Source organism: Cnephaeus nilssonii, assembly GCF_951640355.1.
Source record: "Cnephaeus nilssonii genome assembly, chromosome: 17".
Taxonomy (NCBI): domain Eukaryota; kingdom Metazoa; phylum Chordata; class Mammalia; order Chiroptera; family Vespertilionidae; genus Cnephaeus; species Cnephaeus nilssonii.
Window position 1 is genome coordinate 18428393 of NC_137088.1, and position 22523 is coordinate 18450915.

At 44.0% G+C, this 22523-nt stretch overlaps 1 protein-coding gene across 9 annotated transcripts in view; it reads left to right on the plus strand.

Annotated features, from left to right (window-relative positions):
- The first annotated feature begins 7794 nt into the window (after positions 1-7794).
- The window catches only part of THRB (thyroid hormone receptor beta), a 289467-nt gene continuing 274738 nt past the window's right edge, over positions 7795-22523 (plus strand). Inside the window, exons 1-2 of one of the 9 annotated variants that reach the window (XM_079794924.1) lie at positions 7845-7860; positions 9097-9189. The gene's annotated coding sequence lies outside the window, so the exon portion shown is untranslated. Of the gene's footprint in view, positions 7861-8072; positions 8255-8286; positions 8730-9096; positions 9190-22523 lie in introns of those variants that run through there. The other 8 variants (XM_079794921.1, XM_079794919.1, XM_079794930.1 and 5 more) reach the window with 8 other exon arrangements.

Here is a 22523-nt window from a genome sequence, read left to right on the forward strand (position 1 = left end):
TGCTATATAAGGTAAGAGTTGTCTTGAATATCAATTATTTTTTAGGATTTTCATATTTATGATATTAGTATTTATTCACTCAAATTCGACTTTGTTCATTTTAATTGTGATAACTGTAATAATGAATGACGGAGCTCTGATAGACTGATTAAGAGATAATATATAGAAGGAGGAACCAAGATGGCGGCAAAGTTAAACACCTAAACTGCCACCTCGCACAACAATTTCAAAAATACAACTAAAAAACAAAACGTCTACCACCCAGAACCACGGGAAAGCTGGCTGAGTGGTAGATTTACAACTAAGAAGAGAAGGGAGCGCAAACGCTGGAGAGCTGAGGTACGGAGGCGCACGCGAAACGGGCTGGCGGCGGGCGACTGGGCACGGCTTTTCTTCAAACCGAAGGGAGACAAACTCCCGATCACTCTGAACTCCAGTTTCTGGGGACACACAGGGGACCCAGACGCCTACGAGGAGAAGCTGGACTCTCGGCCATCGGTCGGAGAGTGAGAGTGACTTTCTTGCAGAGGTGCGCCCAGCAACAGGGTTTGCTGCGCTGGAGCGCGGGACACGGGACTTGGAAACGCGGAAAGGGAGAGACGGCTGAAGGCAGCCATGGCCTTTGGCCACGCCCCAGCCTAGTGACGCCCTGAGACCCCGCCCCGCCCTGAGACCCCGCCCCGCACATTCTACAAACCCGCCCAGGCTCCACACAGCGGCTTTTACATATAAATGGCCTGTTCTGTGGCAGCTCAACCAAATTAACTGCAGCTCCAGTCAGACTGCTCCAAAACCGCCCAAGCAAAGAGGAGAAAACTGTAGCTCTTGCTGTAGCTCCTGCTGGGAGGCCTCAGACCTGCACCCCATTGGAGATCCAGACACTAGGGTATCTAGTGGTCGGTGTGGACGACACCAGATTTCAACCACTCTCACAAGGGACACATTCAAGAGGCAGACTCAGTGAGCACCAAAGCCCTACTGTGTCTCCAGCACAGCAATTCTTCCGTTATAGACACAGCAGGTCCTCACAGCCAATTGGCCTGGAGGTCAATTCCTCCCAGTGTACCAATAGCAATCAAGGCTTTTAACTACACCAAGACTTTCCACTCAGCCCACAAAGGGGTATACCAAGAGCAACCACCTAGAGTGATTGGGGAAGCTGAGCTACTGGCCCCTATAGGTCACTGACCACACAAAGCCACTCCATCAACACAGGGAGGCAGCCAAAATGCGGAGACACTGAAGTATGTCACGAGTAGGAGAGATGGAGGAAAGCAAACTAATGGATGACACAGTGTTCAGAACCACATTTATAAGGTTACTCAAGAATCTTCTAAAAATCACTGAGAAACTTGAAGAGACCTTCAAGGACCTTAATGAGAATACCAAAAAAATGGAAAAGGACCAGTCAGAAATTATGCATACACTGTCTGAAATAAAGAATATACAGACACTCAACTGTAGACCACCGTACCCGAAGAGTCAAACCAAAGATCTGGAATATGAGGAAGAAAAAAACACCCAACCAGAGCGGCGGAAAGAAAAAAGAATCCAAAAGTGTGAGGATAACATAAGGAGCCTCCGGGATGGCTTTAAGCGTACCAATATCCGAATTTTTGGGGTGCCAGAAGAAGAGAGAGAGCAAGATACTGAAAACCTATTTGAAGAAATAATGACAGAAAACTTCCCCCACCTGGTGAAAGAAATAGACTTACAAGTTCAGGAAGCGCACAGAACCCCAAACAAGAGGAATCCAAAGAGGACCACACCAAGACACATCATAATTAAAATGCCAAGGGCAAAAGACAAAGAGAGAATCTTACAAGCAGCAAGAGAAAAACAGTTAGTTACCTACAAGGGAGCACCCATACAACTGTCAGCTGATTCTCAACAGAAACTATGCAGGCCAGACGGGAATGGCAAGAAATATTCAAAGTGATGAATAGCAAGAACCTACAACCAAGACTACTCTACCCAGCAAAGTTATCATTCAGAATTGAAGGGCAGATAAAGAGCTTCACAGATAAGAAAAAGCTAAAGGAGTTCATCACCACTAAACCAGTATTATATGAAATGCTGAAAGGTATTCTTTAAAAAGAGGAAAAAGAAGAAAAAAGTAAAGATAAAAATTATGAACAACAAATACATATCTATCAACAAGTGATCCTAAAAATCAAGTGAATTAAAAATCTGAGGAACAGAATAAACTGGTGAACATAATAGAATCAGAGGCATAGAATGGGAGTGGATTGATAATTCTCAGGGGGGAAGGGGGGTCTGTGTAGGGGGTACAGGAAGAGACTGGACAAAAATCATACACCTATGGATAAGGACAATGGGGGGAGGTAAGGGCAGAGGGGGGGTGGGAACCGAGTGGTGGGGAGATATGGGGGGAAAAAAGGAGAAACAATTGTAATAATCTGAATGAAGATTTATTTAAAAAAAAAAAAGGAGAGAGAGAGAGAACTCCCATTTCCAGGTATAATAAAGTAGTGAGTAGAAAAAGAAAAAAGAAAAAAAAGAGATAATATATAACCAGCAATTCCACCCCTAAGCATGTGTCCAAGAGATATGAATACATGTACCAAAAAGAATTATTCAAGAATTTTATTGAACAATTTGCTTTATTTGTAAAAGTCCCAATCTGGAAACAACTGAAATATCCACCAATTGGAGAAAAAAATAAATAAATTGTGCTACTATATATTTACATGATTGAATATCAAATAGAAATTAAAAATAGGACAACTATCTAATCCACACAGTAATGTGGATTTATCTCGAAAACATTACATAGTGTGAAAGAAACCAGCTATAAGAGAGAATACATTGTATGATTCCATTTATATGAAGCGCAATAAAATAAATGATATTAGCAAAGCTAATAAATGATGATAGGATTCAAAATAGTGTTTATTTCTACAAGAGGAATGTTAATCAACACAGACTACATACAGAGAAACTTTCTGAATTGCTGGAATTTTTCCTATCTTATTTCGTGTGGTGATTACACAACGGTATAAAAATCTAAAAATGTATCAAACTGAATAGTTAGCATTTGTCTATTTACCATACCTAAATTATACTTCAATAAAAAATTATCACCCTGAACATTGTTTTCAACACACTTTATTTTACAGCTATATCAACGTTGATGCACCTAGGCCTACTTCATTACTTTAACAGTATCTATCTAAAGAGAAGATAAGTTAGGCTCTGATGGAGTTTGGCTTGGCTGACGGGTGTGAAGACATAACACTAACTACTGCAACAAATACACGTTCATATTTCAGTGCCTTACCACAGAAGAAGCTGATTACTCAATCATTGAAGAGTCCAATGTGAATCTTATCATTCTCCCTGTATGGTGTTTTAGGGACCCAGGTTCCTTCCAGCTTGTGGCTTACAAGTTCCTGCCCAGGGGCCCCAGAATCTTCTACCACCAGTTGGAAGACACGAAGAGAGAAAGAATGCAATTAGGGAGTTTTCTAGGTTTCTAGCTGGTGACATGCATGTTTTATTTAAGCCTCTTCAGATCATCCCAGTGTACAGCAGCCCCTGAAGCAAGGAGCGAGGGAGATGTCTCATGACTCCCAGAATGTGTTCACATTTTGTAGCCCCATGACTCCTTCTCCTGCTTCTAGGTAGCATGATGGGCTGCTTAAGAGTCCATCTGTGCCACCATTGTCTGGGCCTGAGCTTGAGCTAATCATTTGATAATGCCATGTCTTAGCTTCCCCATCTGGAAAATGGAGTATGCAGTAATACTGCTTCACTTTTTCTTGAGCAAAAATTTAAAACATGTGTGAAGTATTTAGGATAATACCTGATACATAATACATGTGTAATAAATGTTAGCTGGATTGCCGACTCCTTGTTATAACCAGCCATGCCAGAATGTCTACTACATCTCCAACATGCCCTAGGCTTTCACCATGGCAGGGCCATGGCATGTAGTCAGTACAGCTGCACAGGGCCCATGCTCAGAAGGGCCCCGTGCACCAGGCCTGACACCTAGTTTAATGCTCTGTTTTACTGTCTTGAGATTCCTAGTAATTTTATCTTTGAACTTGTGTTTCTGTAAGTGACATCTGATAGGACAATGGAGCATGTGCATGAGCAGAGGAAATGCACTCAATACATACATCCATGACCACTCTTCGCTGCTCCATTCATGCATAGCATTCTTGATGCCCCATGAGCACAGAATTCCAATGGTCCCATGATGTGTGAAAGGTCAGCAACACAGAAACTGAGTGCAAGGTAAGCATGTTACATGCTTTCCATTCCAACCAGAACTTGCTCTGAATGCAAAATGAAGGCAACAACCAGAGGAAAACTTTATCATGTCCTCTCTTACTTGTGTTACTTCCCTGTACTAGCTAACCAGTTACTCTGAAAATGATGACATTGAAGGAAAGGGCAACCCATAGTTCCTTTTCCTTTCAGTTCTTCCTTACTCATCAGTACAGTAAGTTCAAGATAGAGTGTTGGTTAGAATGAGCACATAATAAGGAGTAAAATAAAAACAATTGCGTTAATTTTGTGCTGATTCCACAGTTCTGATAAGACCAAAACAGACTAAAAAATGCATATGCACATACTGGCTACAAAACACAAATGATGTATTTTTATTGATTTTGTACATGCTCTTCCATTTGCATTAAAAACTAGTATTGCATGATGTAAAGATGAACAGTAAAAATGCTGCTAATAATTTCAAATGTTTATTTTTCTTCGAATGATATTAAACAACAAATAAAAAACATACCACAACAATTCCAAAGAGAGAACATGGAAGACAGGAGGTATCTTTATATTTTGTACCTATAGTGGCATTTTCCCCTCCTGCCTTTTCGAATAAAGGGCCCCACGTTTTCATTTTGCACTAGGCCCTGAAAAAAAAGAGAGCCTGCTGTGTCTTTTCCTCTCTGTGACTTCTCCCCAAAATCCCACCCAGCCACCTTTTGCATTTTTCATGGGCTATCATGGTCTCCAAGCCAGCAGCCACCTACCCATTTATGTTTACATGTTTCTCATTACACCTTTGCTCTCAAATTAATTTTGAACATGCCATCTCCCCTAACCGTCTGTCTTTCCTGAGGAGCAGGAACAGACTTGACATTCTTATCTTTCTGGCCATGAACTAGAATCACTGGGACCCTCATAGTCAAAATAAATCCCAGGAACTAATGATGAACAGAAAGAATCAGAATCTCCAGGACTGGGTCATTTGGCTGCCTAGCTAGCTAGAGGAGTAGTTGTTGGTATAAATGAAAGACTACTAACGGTTCCAGTCCCTGTTCGGGCCATTCCTTTGGTTCCAACACTCTCTGGTAAAATCTGGTCTATTCTGGGACTGCTTCAAATGCTACCTAGTTCTGTGAAATCTTCCTGATTTTTACCCTCACCTCACACCCACATCTTTAACTTCCTGACCTCAAGTCCCTTAATGTATACCTGTTATCTTTGACACAGAGAAAATTCTAACAGAATTTTACTTCTTATTAGACTCTGGTAACATGAGGGCACAGCAGAGTGAGGCCTTGGATGTAAAATTCAAGGGGATGTCCAAAATCCAAGTAATCAAGAGAAATTATATTTTAATGCAATATTTTAAAATAAAAAAAAAATTAATGCAACCATTGTCCATGATGAACAATATATCAATTTTTTTAAGTAAAGACTGGTTTGGACCTTGCACTGGTCTCATTCACTTCAGTCTAATCCCAGCCCTTTTGGATCCTATGTTTTATTTGTCTTCTAACCCCAGTTATTGTTGAATGAATGAATGTCTTGCTTCCTTAAGCCGATTCATCAGCTTGAAATGTACAGATCCTGGCAATGAAGATGGACAGCTGTGGTGAAATGTGCTCACGGGTCATGAAAACAGCTTGGTTATGTCTTCTGAAATCTACAGGATTAGGACTGCCTTCAATCAGGTCCTCTTAAAATTCTCCTTCATTGTCCCCACTAGTGTAAAATTAGGGGTCGGGGCGGGGGAGATGCATGATCTATTGGTAAGCATTCTTTCCCAACACGCAGCCTGTAACACGGCCCTTAGAGGGCTGGTTTAAATAGAATCCTGGCAGTTCATGTTGTTTCAATAACATCGCATTAAGATTGTCCTCCCCATTGTTCTAAAACATTATTACAATCACAGTCGCATGAATTGTTTGAGTCATGCCACATTATTTATTTAATGTTTTAATTTACTCTGTACTTCAGAAGTTTCCAGGCAAAATGAGATCAGAAGGGCAAAGCCGTTTGAACAAAGGGAAGCAACCGTGTTTGTTATACTTCATTCTCTGTACCGCATTTCCTACTTAAGGAATTTAGCTCCAAGTTATACTCAAGAAGAGAAAAAAATAAAAAAGTTCCAGCAGTCTTTAAGGCCTATCGTGCACCTTTCTAATGGAAGATTGACATCACCCTTACCTACACACACACCCACCACACCCACCACCACCACCTCCACCACCCCCTCCACCATCTCCCCTTGTTACAAAAGTTGTTTACCCTCTCTTGGGCCCCTGCCATGACCAGTCAACTGTTGTGGCCTATCAGGGCCAGGCTTTTTTCCTCAGTGGCCAACGTTTTCACTCACAGTTAGCCACCAGGGGGCCCCCTGTTTGGAACAAACGGTGAGACTCCAGTAGCTCTCCTGCAAAGGAACCAAAACATCCCGGGGCAGCCTTGGTGCAAAGCTAGGGAACTTCCCTGCAAAGAACAACTCGCCAGCCACAAACCTGCAAGTGCTATGGTGCAGCCTTATTACGAGTAAAGAAGAAAACACGGATGTACCGCCAAGGACGGAGGGGAACGAGGATCCCTGGAGTTTTGAGGGAGAGGTCCCTCCTCTGGCCAGAGAGCCTTGGGGTCTTCCACTTGCCTGGGGAAGCTCCCTGAAACGCTGTACGTCAGGCGCTTGGAACAGTTTCTAATCTCCTGACAGTTGTAGTGAATGCTGTCTGCAGGGGTGGTGGCTTCTCGCCCCCTTTCCGTGGGATGCTTCCCAGGAGCTGGAATAAAACACACGCCACTGCCTGGCAATCCAGAAAAGTCTCCAATAAGTGATCTATATACGTTGTTCAGGCAGTTGAGATTTCATACAAATCGCCATAGCTCTCTCACATTTATTATATAAATGTATATTGACTAATGAAGTCGAAATTATTTTAATATATCCTACAAGAAAATAGTTATACCCTGTCGTCAAAATAGTTTTGTTGCAACTGTAGCTTCTGAACCACTACATTCTCGTTTTGGGGGGTACTCAGTATTTTTACTGCTTCATTTTCTCCTTGACCTTCAGGACTTGGGGGGTGGGGGGGGGGGCACTTGAGAAATTCCTATTTGCCTGGGCAGAAGAATTTTGCGAGTATAAATTATGTTTGTCTTCCGGTTTTATTTGTACCTATCCAGGGCAAAGACAAATGAATAGGGCGGCCCTTCTGGAACCTGTGGAGTGCCTCAACCCCAGCAGGCACCCCCCAGGATATGCCTAGTGCTGTGAAGGGGTGTCTCCCTCGAGGGCAAGCCAGGTCTTTTGCAAACTTCCATTCCCGGGGTGGCGATGGTCAGAAAACACCAGACGCCGCGCAGGGTGGCACCCCCCCCGCCCCCCCCCCCCCCCCCCCCCCCCGCGAGGAGCCCGTGCGCCGTGTCTACCCGACAAGCGCCACAAGTTGTTTGGAGAAAGAAAAAAAAAAAGGGAGGAGCGCGGCCCGGCCGGCAAAATCAAGCCGGACTTCTGGAAGTCACCTCCTCCCCGCCCCCGGTCACTCGCTCCCCATTCCTTCCACTTTGCCTCCTGGAGGAATGACGCCCAAACCCGAACGTCCGTGCTCACACAGCCGGGTGGGTGAACGCGCGGCCACCAGCAGCCACCGGGGCCACATCGCCCCCCGGGCGAGGGCACCCTGGGTGGGAGGCACAACCGGGGCTGCGAGGTGGGGGAGCGGCCGAACCCGGGGCGGCAGGTGTGGAGGCGGCCGGTCGGGGTGGCGTGCGCGTAGGGAGCAGGGTAGGGGGCACGCGAGCCCGGAGCGGCCGACGCGTCCCAGAGCCGGGCGGGAGGCGGGAGGCGGCGAGACCTGCGGCCGGGAGGCCATTTCCTCGCTACGCCCCTGGCGGAGCCCGCTCTGCCTGCTCTTGGCTGTCGCCGCCGCGGAGCCGACCGCCGGGAGGGCTGGAGAGGAAACCAGGTCACCGGTTCGCAGACGCGTCGCGGAGCGCGCGCCCCGGGCTCGGAGTAAGGCAGCGCCGGGGAGCGGGCCGGGCGCGCGGGGGGCCGAGGGAGGCGGGGACTCGGGCGGCCGGCCGGGCCCCCCCTTCGCTTCCTCCGCCTATAAAAGTGGAGGGGCCGGGGAGGGCCCGCGCGGCCCTGCGGCGGCCGCCCCTCTGCGCCCCAAGGAGTTGACATTTTTCTGGACTCGCGCGACGTCCCGTCGCCGGCGCTCCCGGGGACCCCGCCGCCGGCAGGAGGGGGCGGAGGAGGGTGGAGACTGCGGGGCTGGGCCGAGGAAGGCGCACATCCTCGGGCGGGCGGCCGTGACGCGGCGGGGATTAACTTTGCATGAATAATGTGAGTGCGCTCGGAACGGAGACCTTCTGCTCCCCGGGCTCGGGGCAAGCGCCCGCCGCTGCCTTCCCCGGGCAGGGGCGCGCCACCCGACCGGCTCCAGGGCACCGGCAATTTGGCGAGAGGACCGCGCGCGGAGGCAGGGGTGAGGGGGGTGTCGGGGGGCGGTTGGGGGGGGGGGAGGGGCGACAGTTCCAAATGTCCAGAAGGGTGGGCAGGATGGTGACCGGGGTGTCGCGGGAAACTGAAGGGGTGCGGCCGGCCAGCTGAGCGCGCGCGGGCGGGCGGGCGGGCGGGCGGGCGTGGGTGGGGGTGTCAGTGAGCCGCCCTGTTACCTGCCTTCGCGGGGTTTCTGCGCCCCGGGTCTGGGAGGATGTGCCCTCTGGTGCCGGGGCAGCGCGCAGCGGCGCGCCCGGAGCCACGGCGTGGGCAGCGGCAGAGCTGGGTGGCCGGGGGCCCCGCTCCCATCGCAGCGGCTCCGTGTCTCAAACCCCAAACCCGGCTGTTGACAGGCTCCTTGTGAAATGGAGTTTGGCATCCTCAGCGCCGAACCGAGTGGAAGTTTCCATGATGAGGAAGTTCTGTGACACGGGAATTCGGAAAAGGTTGGCAGACACGGGGGTGGGGGGGGTGCGGTTTAAAGGGACTGTGGGTCCCCCATCCCCCCTCCCCCCCGCTTTTGCTCCTGCCCCGGAACTGCCGGGTTTGGGAAGGAGAATAATCCTGAATATTGGCGTGCGCTGTCACCGGTGCCTGGCTACTGGGCTGCTCCCCGCCTCCTCTGCGATCCTTGGCGATTTCGCCAGGCTCCCGAGTCGCACTTCTTGGCCTCGCTTCTCTTGACGCAGCATCTCTGTCTGAGTGGCCCGAAGTGGGTTCTGATACCAGGAGTTGTGCCAGCTGTGTGCCCCCCCCTCTCCAACCCCCCGGAGAAGGACTAATTTGGGGGGAGTTTTGTTTTTTTTACTCCTCGTGGATTTTGTCCTTCTTAGCTGCTGTGGTCACTTTGGAAAAGCATTTCCCAATGACCATCGTAGGATTATTATTAGTGCTAAGTCTTAAGCCTCTGATTTGTTGGGGATGGAGGAGGCATGGCGTGAGTTTTTACTTATTAATTTTAACATGCCTAATTTTCCCCTAGTGGGAAACTGTAAAGGGTTTAGAAGCATAACAATTTGTAAAGTGAGTCAAAGGAAAGAATTTATCTGCACAGATAAGTTCAGATGCTTCCTTCTCTCCCCTCTCCACACAGATGGAGGATTCATGAAGATTCAGGCAGGACCCTTAATCAGTAAAATACAAACACTGAGACAGCCTACCTCTGAGCAGGTTACTGGTCTCAGGTGCTAGTGAGATTGTATAAAGAACTGTTTTGAAGTTCGAACACCTAAAGCACAGCAGGGACAGGTGTATTGGGTAATGTAGACCGTTGGGCAATATCTTTACATTATTTTGCCTTCTATTAGTTGAGCATCCTTATTTATATTGTAATAATATATAGCATGCGTTGGATTACAAAGTAAAACTTGCATTTTAGTCAAAATATTCCATGATTCATTCTGAATATTCACTGTGACTGCTCCCTAATTCACTTGTTTACCTCTCTTATTCTGAAACAAGTCAGGGACTAGGAAACATTTTTCTCTTAAAAAAACGGTGTTTTGATGAAAAGTATTTTGAGCAGTGGATGTTTTTAGGAGTTTTGGCTAAAGTGTTTTAATTGACTCTAACAGAAATTCAATACTAAGTGATTTATTTGGGGTATTATATGGGAAGGCATTGGTGAACAACCATTTATTATTTGTGATTGTTAAATAGATACTATCAGAATTTTATTTTCATGAATTTCAAAGTTTTGTTATATATTAGAAGGAGGACCATCTGCTAGTAAATATGATTTGCTTTTATTTTCCAGCAAGTGGAAGTAAATGATACTGAATATAGCCACAGAACTTTATTTTATGAAGCAATTCCTGTTGGCATTACAATTCAAAGGCATAATTTTATTGACATTGAACTATTTGTTTTATAAAGTAACTGACTTTCCAAGAGCAATAAACATTCCATTTCTCCCCTAGAAATTCTTTGTAGTAAGTTCTGCTATTAAAATAAATTTTAATCTGCGTCTTTGAGAAAAGGTTATTTCTTAAAGTTTCCTCAAGAAAGTTGTGGATTCCTTTCCTTTTTTGTTTTGTTTTGTTCTGTGTATTTGGGGGGGGGGGGTAGGGGGTGGTTGCAATTATTTGTAGCACAGGGTATGTGGAGCCACACATGGGATTGCACATTTCTTTTTTAGTAAGCTCATCTTTGTGATGGAAATCAGAGTAAAGGTGGTTGGTTTCTTTAGCTCCTTTTTTGCCATTCTAGTGTAAGATTATGTGTCACCTTCTTAAAAAGCCTTTCCCTGACCACTTGATTAAAGGCCATCCCTCATTCCTTCTGAGACACTGGTTTTTGCCCCCGCCCCCCGCTTCCTTGGTTTTATTTGCAATCTGAATTGATCATTTCAATTGGTTCATTTTATTGATTACCTATCTCCTGTGTCTAGAATAGAGTCCATGAGAAAAGGTATCTTGACTGCTTCATTCACTCTTGATCCTCCAACATCTTGAACCATGCTTGGCACACAGTAGGTGCTGAGTCAATCTTTGTTGAATAAAGGAATCGTTGCGCCCAAACATTGTGTTCACCAAAATACCTGACTAAGCATCCTAAATGGGTACCAATTGGGTATGCCAAGATCTGTGCCTGTATTTGTGTGTGCCATGTATATATGGGTCAATATTTGTTTATCTCTCACTCTCTTTTAAGATGAAAGCTAGCCCCATTTAGCTTAGTGATGATACAGAGTTATTTCTGAGAGTTTTCCTTGGGGGCATTTGCCTTGAGTACATGGAATTCCTCAGCAGCAGTTTGCCTTACCTGATTCACTGAAGACTTGGACCTTCAACGTGCTGGGTTGCAGCAGAATTTTTATGCATTCCAGAGGTATTGTCAGTGCTAAGAGTGAAACTCCAGGAAATAGACATCACTGGGTGATAGCAATGCCTTCTCACTCAGCAGGTTCTAGCAGAATCTCTAGCTGATCTACAAAAGTGGTGGTTGGGGAAAGGGCAGATGAGACTGTCAGGATCCCACACAAGATAGAGATGGACCTTGGAAGTAGATTGGAAATAACCTGGTGGTTACTCGGTGCCCTCTCCCTTTGCCCCTTTTTCCCACTTCCATAAGCAGATTTTGACCCAGATGATTATTGGAAATACTGCATTATCCGAGTTTTCAAGTTGACTGAGCTGTGATACCCAAGGGGTTATCTTCAAATTAGCTAGTCATGGGAACTTTTTTGACAATTGAGATTAAAAGGAAGTTACAATAGATGATTATGGGAATTTGTTTTTCTTTATAGAGTATCGACTCTCAGAACCGTGTCTGAGTAAATGTATAGTAAAAGTTCTACAAAATAATGAAACTGGTAGAGGACAAAAAAGATAAACTGAAATCCTAAGTGCTTATTGCTTTTGAGTATTTAATTTAGCTCTGAGCTTCTCAGTAGCCAAGTTCAGAGGGAAAAAAAAAGCGAGAACTGGAGTATGCATTAAAGTTATAAGGATATCTCAATAACATTGGCACAGTGCTTACTATGGTGCCTGACTACTAGTATATACCCCTATGAAATATCAAATCATATAATGGCCAATACTTGAACTTCAGTTCTCCAGAAAATGAAGTAAAGTTTTTATATGACCATGTCTTTCACCAACCCTAGAGAGAAAAAATATGCAGAAAGCATAATGATGTAAAGTAACCCAGTGGGAGTTTATCTTTGGAGATAAGCTAAGCCATGGTCCAGCAGTGGAGATCCTGGAGATTGTCCCCAAGGCAGAAATAGAGCTCAGAAAACCTAGAGGAATGAATGGTTGACATGTTCTTTAGGCTGACTTTCTCAAATATCCAGTGTCACGGCCAAGCTTTTCACTAAAGCAATCTGAGAGGGCAGGACAGCCAGGTACTTGAAAATGACACTATGACCATAACCTCTCTGAACAGGTGGCCTGGGTGCTTTGTGTTTTACTCCAGCTCCTATCTTCCTGTACAGCAGTTTGTTTTTAGTGTCCATTTCTGTCTCCCCACGGAAATTGTGATGCGGGGCTGTGGGTTATTCATCCTTGACCCCCAGCACCTAGCAAAGTGTTTCACACGTGAGCACAGGGAAACGCTTGTTCAAAGAGTGAATCTAGGATGGGAAGGGATGGCCCATGCCTCTCTTTCTCTTCTGATTTTGAAATCAAGTGTCATCTTCTAACTTGATTTTGCCCAAAATGAATGTTTGCTGCCTAGATTGCATCATATCCCAGCTATTTTGCTTCAAGGGCTTAGTCTAGTGTCTGAGGTGGTTGAGTAATGGGTGGCAAGTTAACTCCTTGCTTTAACTTAAAAGTCTTTTTGATTGCTTGATTTGATTCCTCATTCAGTCTACACAAACCTGTGTACCTACTATGTGCCTGGCCTTGCTAGTCATTTTGTAGCTCAGCATCTAGCCCAGTGACCTTTGAGACAATATGCGTATATTAATACAAAGAGATTCTGAAATGGTCTATACTGTGATAGAATGGATCTGCCTATTGGGATCTCTTATATGGCCCCCTGGATGAAATAAAGTTATTTTGGTCTGAGGAAATGATTGTTTATAGTTTTGGTAGCCCATGTGTATTAGTGTGAATTGCAGTGTGATTTGCCCAAGATTCTCTTGGTATCCACATGGTATGGGATTAAATATGTTTTGGCCAGTAAGTCTCTGATTAAGGATATTCACTCTCCACTTTAAGTTCCCTAACTTATTAGTCATATGACATTTAAGTAAGTATGGGGGGAGGGAGACTATCCAAATCACTGAGTCACAAGTAGTATATTTCCATATCTTCCTCTCAGGAATCTGGCCAACTGACAGCTAGAATAGTGATCAATGTCCAATGCTAATGTTGTTTTGTCCAGACTGTCCCAATTTCAAGGGACTTTGGAGACTTTATGGACAGGCAGCTCTTCTGCAGCACTATTTTTATTGACCAAGAAACTGAGCTCCATTGTGAATTTAGGTAATTTTTCCAAATAGCAACTCCGGAGAGTCTGGATTTAGGACCCAGAATCTTGACTCTCTGTCCTAGGAAGCATAGTATAGCCTTTACACTGTATACAGACACATATATACATATAACATATACAATCATATGTATATTATGATATATGTATATGCTAATCCTATATAATAAAGAGGTAATATGCAAATTGACCATCACTCCAACACACAAGATGGCTGCCCCCATGTGGTCAAAGATGGCCACCCCTGTATGACACCAGATGACCACCACAAGATGGCCAGCAGGGGAGGGCAGTTGTGGGCAGGCCAGCAGGGGAGGGCAGTTGGGAGGGACCAGGCCTGCAGGGGAGGGCAGTTGGGGGGGACCAGGCCTGCAAGGGAGGGCAGTTGGGGGAGACCAGGCCTGCAGGGGAGGGCAGTTGGGAGGGACCAGGCCTGCAGGGGAGGGCAGTTAGGGGCAATCGGACTGGCAGGGGAGGGCAGTTAGGGGTGACCAGGCTGGCAAGGGAGGGAAGTTAGGGGTGACCGGGCCAGCATGGGAGGGAAGTTAGGGGTGACCGGGCCAGCATGGGAGGGCAGTTAGGGACAATTTGGCCAGCAGGGGAGCAGTTAGGCGTCAATCAAGCTGACAGGGGAGTGGTTATGGGGTGATCAGGCTGGCAGGCAGAAGTGGTTAGGGGCAATCAGGCTGGCAGGCAGGCAAGCAGTTGGGAGCCAGCAGTCCTGAATTTGAGAGGGATCCCAGATTGGAGAGGGTGCAGGCTGGGCTGAGGGACACCCCCTACCCCATGCATGAATTTGTGCACCGGGCCTCTAGTAATATATAATGTACATATAACATTATAATAATATAACACTATTTATAATAACAAATACATATACATGTGTATACTTGCTGAGATGGAGCACACATAGCAGTTAGGAAAGGATTTGATCTGAAATAAGTTATTCATTCAACTTCCTCATCCCAAAAGACAGCCTTCAACGATTATGGCTCCTCCTCTGTGATCAAGAATTTAGAGATTTATTCAGAAAGTCATGAGTGATAAGCTGATTAAAGTAAAAGCTTGGACAAAGGAATGCACATTAACAGCATGTATGCCTTCTTAATTTTGGAAACATACTTGTGTGACTCCTCCGGTGGCTCAGGAATGTTTGAGATGAGGAGAGTGAAAAGATAGTCATGGTTTTAGTGGCATAATGTATGGTTATGACATTCAGGAACCCATTGAGTATGCTGATTTTTGTGGCATATATTGTTCTGTAATTCTCAGGATGGCTCAAATATACATTTCCCCTCTTTTTGTTTCTCTTAGAATACTGTTTTCCCAGATTTCAATAATGGTTGCACAGAATGGGTGCTCAAAAAATAATAATTATTGATAACAGTCATGCCATTCCTGGGTTTGGGTCAGTTTTTCATGTTTCTCTTCCACAAGCTTAAATGTCTTGCCTACTTGCACGTCCATACATGCAGAATCTGCCTCTGTGACAGGTGTGTGCCATGTTCTCGCAGAGAGTGAAAAAGGCACTGCTTGTCTCTGGGCTTTGGCTGTGGTTCTCATGCCCAGCTTCCAAATCGCAGGGAGAATTCCGTAGTCACGCTGGTGTCCCATGCCACAAAGGTTGTCATCACTTTTAGTCCTTTATAATCCTGAATATTTTGGCAGACCCTCATTGTACTTTTTACTTATTTTACTATTTACTTATGATACCTTATGGCCAATTATGTTTGACTACATAGTGTGGGAGTTTAACTACATAATGTAGGAGTTTTCAGAGCCTATTTTTATGCTGGTGTGTGTTATAAGTATCCAAGATGGAAAGTAGGTAGCAAAATATTTATTTGTGGCCCTAGCCAGGTAGCTCAGTTGGTTGGAGCATTGTCCTATATACCAATAGGTTGCGAGTTCAGTCCTCACTTGGGGCTCATATAGGAGGCAACTGATTGGCATATCTCTCTCACATTGATGTTTCTCTGTATGTGTCTCTTTTCCCATCTCCCCTCCTCTTTCTCTCAAATCTCAATATCTCTCTCTCTCCCTCTCTCTCTCTCTCTCTCTCTCTCTCTCTCTCTCTCCCTCCCTCCCTCCCTCCTTCCCTCCCTCCCTCCTCCCTCCCTCCCTCTCTCTCTTTCCACTAATGAAAACATATCCTTGGGTGAAGATTAAATAGATTAAATAAATAAAAATTAAAAAGTTAAAAAAAAACTCTGTGTGTATGTGCATGCATGTACATGTGTGGGTCTGTGTGTGTGTGTCTGTGTGTGTGTCTGTAAAGCTAAAGTTTAATACAAAAAGTTGTGAGGAACAGTCTATAGTGTTACACTTTAAAAAACTAGTCTCATTTGTTTTCACCTCTGACTACCTTTCAGAATAAGTGATAACTCAAAGGAACAGTTTCTAGTCCCAAAGCATAAGCTTTTTTGCTTTTCCACAAAAACCTATTAATTTGTATACAACACTGATTAATGCTGCCATTATTGAAGTGTTTTGGGGACGATGTAAAAATAATGCTAAATTGTGGTTACTTTTACTCTCCTATATAATAAAAGGCTAATATGCAAATTGTCCCCTCCACCTGAAGTTTGACTGGGAGTTCTATCAGGGGGTGGGTTGGCCGGCCAACTGCCCCCAGCCCTTCCCTCAGGCCAGCCCGGCCCGATTGCCCCAGATTGGGGCAGGGCTGCCGGACCGCACCCATGCACAAATTCATGCATCAGGCCTCTAGTATATTATAATCATAAAACATCTCTTTTTTCTTGACTTTATTTTTTATGTTAAGATGTATTCATTTACATAAGCCAGAAAATGGTTAATTTCTGTTATATGTGTTTTTATTTACTTTTTGAATTTCACCTAAGCTTCACTGTAATTTCCACTCCACTTCCAGCATCTGGAGATCTAGAATAATGTGCTTATATTTAAATGGTAGCTACAATAGGAGAAAATAGCAGACTGTATATATTCTTGAATTATATGTCTTTTATTTTTTAAAAAGAAAGCAGGAGAACCTTATCTAAAAGAGCCTTTTTAAAAACAATTTAATTGTTGATGGTCTATGCAGGTGGTGAACATCTCAATTTATCCTGTAAGGGATTTGAAAAATATCTTGTCCCTCTGAGGCCTCTTGGAAAAAAAAATTCAATTGGCTTTTTAATTTGATCTCATGTTCTATAGGTTTGTAAATGTAAGGTGTTGCTAAGGTGAAGGCAGCATCTGGAATGTACTCTATATGCATTCATTTACTGTTAATTAAGACTATGTGATCAAATTTATCTTTATTGAAGTTGCCACAAAAACTGAGCCTTCAAACTTTTTTCTTCTTCTGGAGTTTGTCTATCCATCTATTGCTCCCTCCAACTTTCTTCCCATCCTTCAATTCATCCATCCATTTATCTATCCATCCATGCATCGTATGTGCATCAGGCATCTACTGGATGCCAAGCTCTAGGGTAGGTACCCTGGTATCCTGGGACAACCGACAGGAATTGATTTGGTGTAGGACAGTGTTTCTCAGCCTCTGAAATATTGGCATTTGAGCCAAATAATTATTTGCAGTGGAGGGCTGTCCTGTGTTGTGTAGGGTGTATAAGTATCATCACTGGCCTCTACCCAGTAGATGCCAGTTGCTGCCCCACACTCCAGCTGCAACATTCAAAAATGTCTCCAGATACTGCTCAATGTCTCATAGGAAACAAATTCACCCCCATTGAAAACCACTGGGTGTAGAGTGAAGGACCAGGACTGTGGAGTGGGAATGTGTAGTTTCATATTCTGGCTTCACCTGGCTTTGTTGTATGTGCTCAGTTTCCTCATCTATAAAATGTGAAGGGTAAATGAAATCATGTAGCACTTGACCCACAGTTAAGTATTCCCAAACATTAGCTATTTCTACTGATGGTAGAATTAATACTTCAACAAGAAATTACAATATTGATAAGTTCTATGATGGAGTAAGTACAATGTGCAGTGAGAACCAATAATTGGGAGTGGGGAGAGTTCTAGGCAGTAAGAACACCATATATAAATGTACAAAGTGGGGTTAAAGTATGAAGTGTCTGGGAATAGCAAGGACCCCAAGAATTGCAAGGAGCCCGAGTATCTGACTAATGTGAAAAGGACAATGAAGGAGGGTATTAGACCTGGTAGGAGTCACATGATGAAGACTTCCCAGACCACAATAAGGAAGATGGACTTTGTCTTGGTAGCATGAAGAGTTCTTTGGGATAGATCTTGTGTGGGAGAGAGACTGGAAATAATGAGACTCTTAGAATAATCCATTGAGAGATGATGGCTGCTGGAACCGAAGCAGTTAAATGTTGTTGTGAAGTCTTTGGGAACAGATTTTACTTTCTCTAAGATGTGGCAAAATTTTTCTAATTTAACCCTAATAATCTTAGCAAGCAAGATATGCACTTAGGGAGCATATTTTACTTTCTCCAAGATGTGGCAAATTTTTTCTAATCTAATTCTAATAATGAATCTTCTTAGCAAACCAGATCTGCACTTAGGGAGATTTCAAGTTTAATTTGAAAGAAGATTGCATGGTAGATCCTCTTTAAAATGTTTTCAAGTGAAGCTTAAGAACAACTCGCAGCCTATTTGTAGCTGAATATTACTCAAGGGTTCTCTGCTATTATATGTACACTAGAGGCCTGGTGCACGAAATTCATGCATGGGGGTGGGGGATGTCCCTCAACCCAGCCTGCACCCTCTCCAATCTGGGACCCCTCGAGGGATGTCCGACTGCCCGTTTAGGCCCGATCCCAGTAGGATAGAGCCTAAACGGGCAGTCGGACATCCCTCTCACAATCCAGAACTGCTGGCTCCCAACTGCTCACCTGCCTGCCTTCCTGATTGCCCCTAAACGCTTCTGCCTGCCAGCCTGATCACCCCCTAACCACTCCCCTGACAGCCTGATTGATGCCTAACTGCTCCCCTTCCAGCCTTTTTGCCCGTAACTGCCCTCCCCTGCAGGCCTGGTCACCCCTAACTGCCCTCCCCTGCAGGCCCGGTCACCCCCAACTGCTCTCCTCTGCTGGCCTGGTCACCCCTAACTGCCCTCCCCTGCAGGCTTGATCGCCCCCAACTGCCCTCCCTTGCAGGCCTGGTCCCTCCCAACTGCCCTCCCCTGCTGGCCTGATCGCCCACAACTGCCCTTCCTTGCAGCCCTGATCCCTCCCAACTGCCCTCCCCTGCTGGCCATCTTGTGGCCATCTTGTGTCCACATGGGAACAGCCATCTTTGACCACATGGGGGCAGCCATCTTGTGTGTTGGAGTGATGGTCAATTTGCATATTACTCTTTTATTAGATAGGATAGAGGCCTGGTGCATGGGTGGGGGCCAGCTGGTTTGCCCTGAACAGTGTCCTGGATCAGGGTGGGGGTTCTCTTGGGGCATGGGGTGGCCTGGGCGAGGGGCCTGTGGTGGTTTGCAGGCCGGCCATGCCCCCCAGTGGCCCAAGCGGAGGTCCTGGTATCTGGGACTTATTTATCTTCTATAATTGAAACTTTGTAGCCTTGAGCGGAGGCCAGCCAGGCCAGGAAGTTTGGCTTCCTCCATTGCTGGGGAAACCCAAGCCTCCTGCTCTCTCTAGCTCCGTGGCTGCTGCCATTTTTGTTGGGATTTATTTATCTTCTATAATTGAAACTTTGTAGCCTTGAGTGGAGGCCTGGGCCTGCCAGGGTGTGCGGAAAGCTTGGCTTCCTCCATTGCCAGGGAAACCCAAGCCTCCTGCTAGCTCTGTGGCTGCAGCCATCTTGGTTGGGTTGATTTGCATACCCGCTCCTGATTGGCTGGTGGGAGTGGCTTGCGGATGTAGCGGAGTGATGGTTAATTTGCATATTACTCTTTTATTAGATAGGATGCCTACAGTTTCTCTGTCAGGTGGAAATATACTTCTGCATGACTACATTGAATTAACATTGTGATGTTGAGATTATTTAGTATTGTGTTGTTTTTCAAACTGATAGGGATTTTCTTTCTTTAATGATAAAAATTAGAGATGGTAGAGAATATGAGGGAATGAATGAATGAGAGTGATATGTAAATACTACCTACTTAAGGATAAAAATATTTTGGACAATTTATCTGAGTTTTAATTTCCTTAGTCATAAAATGATAGGAGTTTATAAATTAGATAATCTCAAATAATCCTTAGCCTAGGAGTTGGCAAACATTTTCTAAAAATAGGATATAAAATAAATATTTTCAGCTTGTCAGTCTCTGTTGAGGCTACTTAACTCTGCTGTTGTAGTGCAAAAACAGCCATAGATAATATGTAAACAGACTTGCATGGCTGTGTACCAATAAAACTTTATTTACAAAAAAACAGATGGTGGGTTGCACTTTAATAACCTCTGCTAGCCCAGCAGGAGGCCAATAGAAATGTACTGCATACCACATATATAGTTTAAAATCTTCTAGTAGCCACATTATAAATAAGTAAAAAGCAACCAGTGAGTATAATTAAAATAAAATATTTTATCTCCCCCAATATATTCAAAATATTAATATGTAATCAATAGAAAAGTATTAATGAGATATTTTACTTTTTGGATTAAATCTTAAGTATCAGGTGTGTATTTTATATTTGCAGCATATCTTAACTTCAACTATCCACCTTTCAAATGTTCAATAGCCATTTGTAACTACTAATAATTAGGACAACCCAACTTTAGCCTTAAAAATCTATAATTCCAACAAATTCATGCAAAAATAGCTTAAATGCATTATTTCAAGTGATTGAAACACTTTCTTTTTCTTGCCACATATATTGGTTAAAAAAAAACACACTATACATTGAAATAAAATAAAAAATGCACAGTAGCTCACAACTAGAAGTTTATTTTTCACTCATGCGAAGTTGAAAATTGCTGTTTCTGATGATTGTTGACTATGCTCCACGGTGGTTCAGGGTTAGTCTCAATTCCTTTGGTCTTGGCCTCCTCCATCTTTAGCTCATGGTTTCCAAGGTCATGTGTTCATTGCATCTGACCACTGAGAGGGGTGTGAGAGTGGAGAAGCTCACTGGCTTCCTAACCACCTTGGCTTGGAAGTGACACAAACTCATTTTGCTCAAATTCCACTGATGAAAAGGAATCACATGTCCCCACAAAAATGCAGCAGAGTGAGTAAGATGGTCCCTCCTGAGCAGTTGCTTTTCAGTGCTGACTCTATACTATAGAATGGGGAGCAAGGATTGTTTGGTGAACTGTGTTGGCCACACTGTGCTACTCTGTTTTTAAATCCTTATGTAGATTTCATCACATCACTGTCTAGTTGTTTTTGAAGGCAAGGGATGGAAATATCTTTATAGTAATGAGGTAATCCAGTTCTCTTTTTTGGTGCAGTACCACCCTCCTATCTGACCCAATTCTGTTTCCTGATTTCCTTCTCACTCTTAGGGGGCCGTCTTCAATCTTGCTAGCCCTGGCTTTTCCTTGTAGTCTTTGACCGTCATTTTGATTTTTTTTTTTGGAAGATCAGTGTTGGCCCTCATATACACATAGTATTGGGAGTTTGTGATTGACCCTGGTATTACTGGCACATCATTAATGTGCTCATTTATTTTGAAGGGAAATAACATTTAAAGTAGAGTTGTTAGGGAGCAGAGGCGAGAGCTGAGTCTTGGTGTGTTGACAGAGAGATATTGAAGCCATTTTCCTGGAATCATTTTACAGAGCTTTAGACTGTTTAAATAAATGACTCATTACATAATGTCTTGACTAAAAATACCAATTTTTCTCATGTCTACCTTACTTATCATTGCTTACTACAATGGGAAACCCTCCCTTTTTTTAGTCAAAAAGGATGTTTTTGTTTGTTTCCCTTCCCAAATTATCAACATGCTTTATCAAATATTCAACCAGGTCTATAGAAGTAGCTCCCGTGAAGGAAATTTAAGAGGGGCATGAATTATAAAAGTGAAGTAAGTGGACAGAACAAAGAAACTTTTTCCTTCTAACTATCCACATTTTATCTTTCTGAAAACCTTACCATTTAATTACTATTAAAATGTCTTATTCTAAGAAGTAAGGAAGTGCAAAGGGCACATGCCTTTTGGATTATCAAGAAATAAGACTAACCAATGATAAGTATTATTTTGAGGACACATAAAAGAAAAAAAAATATTTGTGTGCCTTTATATTAGCCTAGGTAGGGCTGTCTTCAACTCCACAAGTCTATTTTTGTAAAAGTTTGCAATATTTTTTGAAAATTAACATTTTCAATATTAAGAAATGAATCCTGCCGAAACCGGTTTGGCTCAGTGGATAGAGCGTCGGCCTGTGGACTGAAGGGTCCCGGGTTTGATTCCGGTCAAGGGCATGTACCTTGGTTGCGGGCACAACCCCAGTGGGGAGTGTGCAGGAGGCAGCTGATCGATGTTTCTCTCTCATCGATGTTTCTAACTCTCTATCCTTCTCCCTTCCTCTCTGTAAAAAATCAATAAAATATATTTAAAAAAAAAGAAGAAGAAATGAATCCTGACATATGCCTCTCAGGTACAGAATTTAGCTAATTCTTAATATTCAATAATAGATGAGAAATAATTCTCTTAGTAATCCCCAACTTGTTACTGGCTCATCACTAGGGTCTCTGGGGCTCAGGGTAACCCACAGTGTAAACACCAGTAATAGGACTATTTTAAATTCTTCTCAAGGAGCAGTGATTGGCCAAGTGTGTTGTAGGGAACCCTCAGGGTTTATGGAAAATGAGAATAATAGATGTTCGGTTACCTGACCAGGATTCTGGCCTCTTGAATGCAAATTTAGCCCTCTCACTTATATTGAATGTGGGGCTTAAGCTGCCTAGCTTACTTCTTTTTTTTATAGCAGCTAC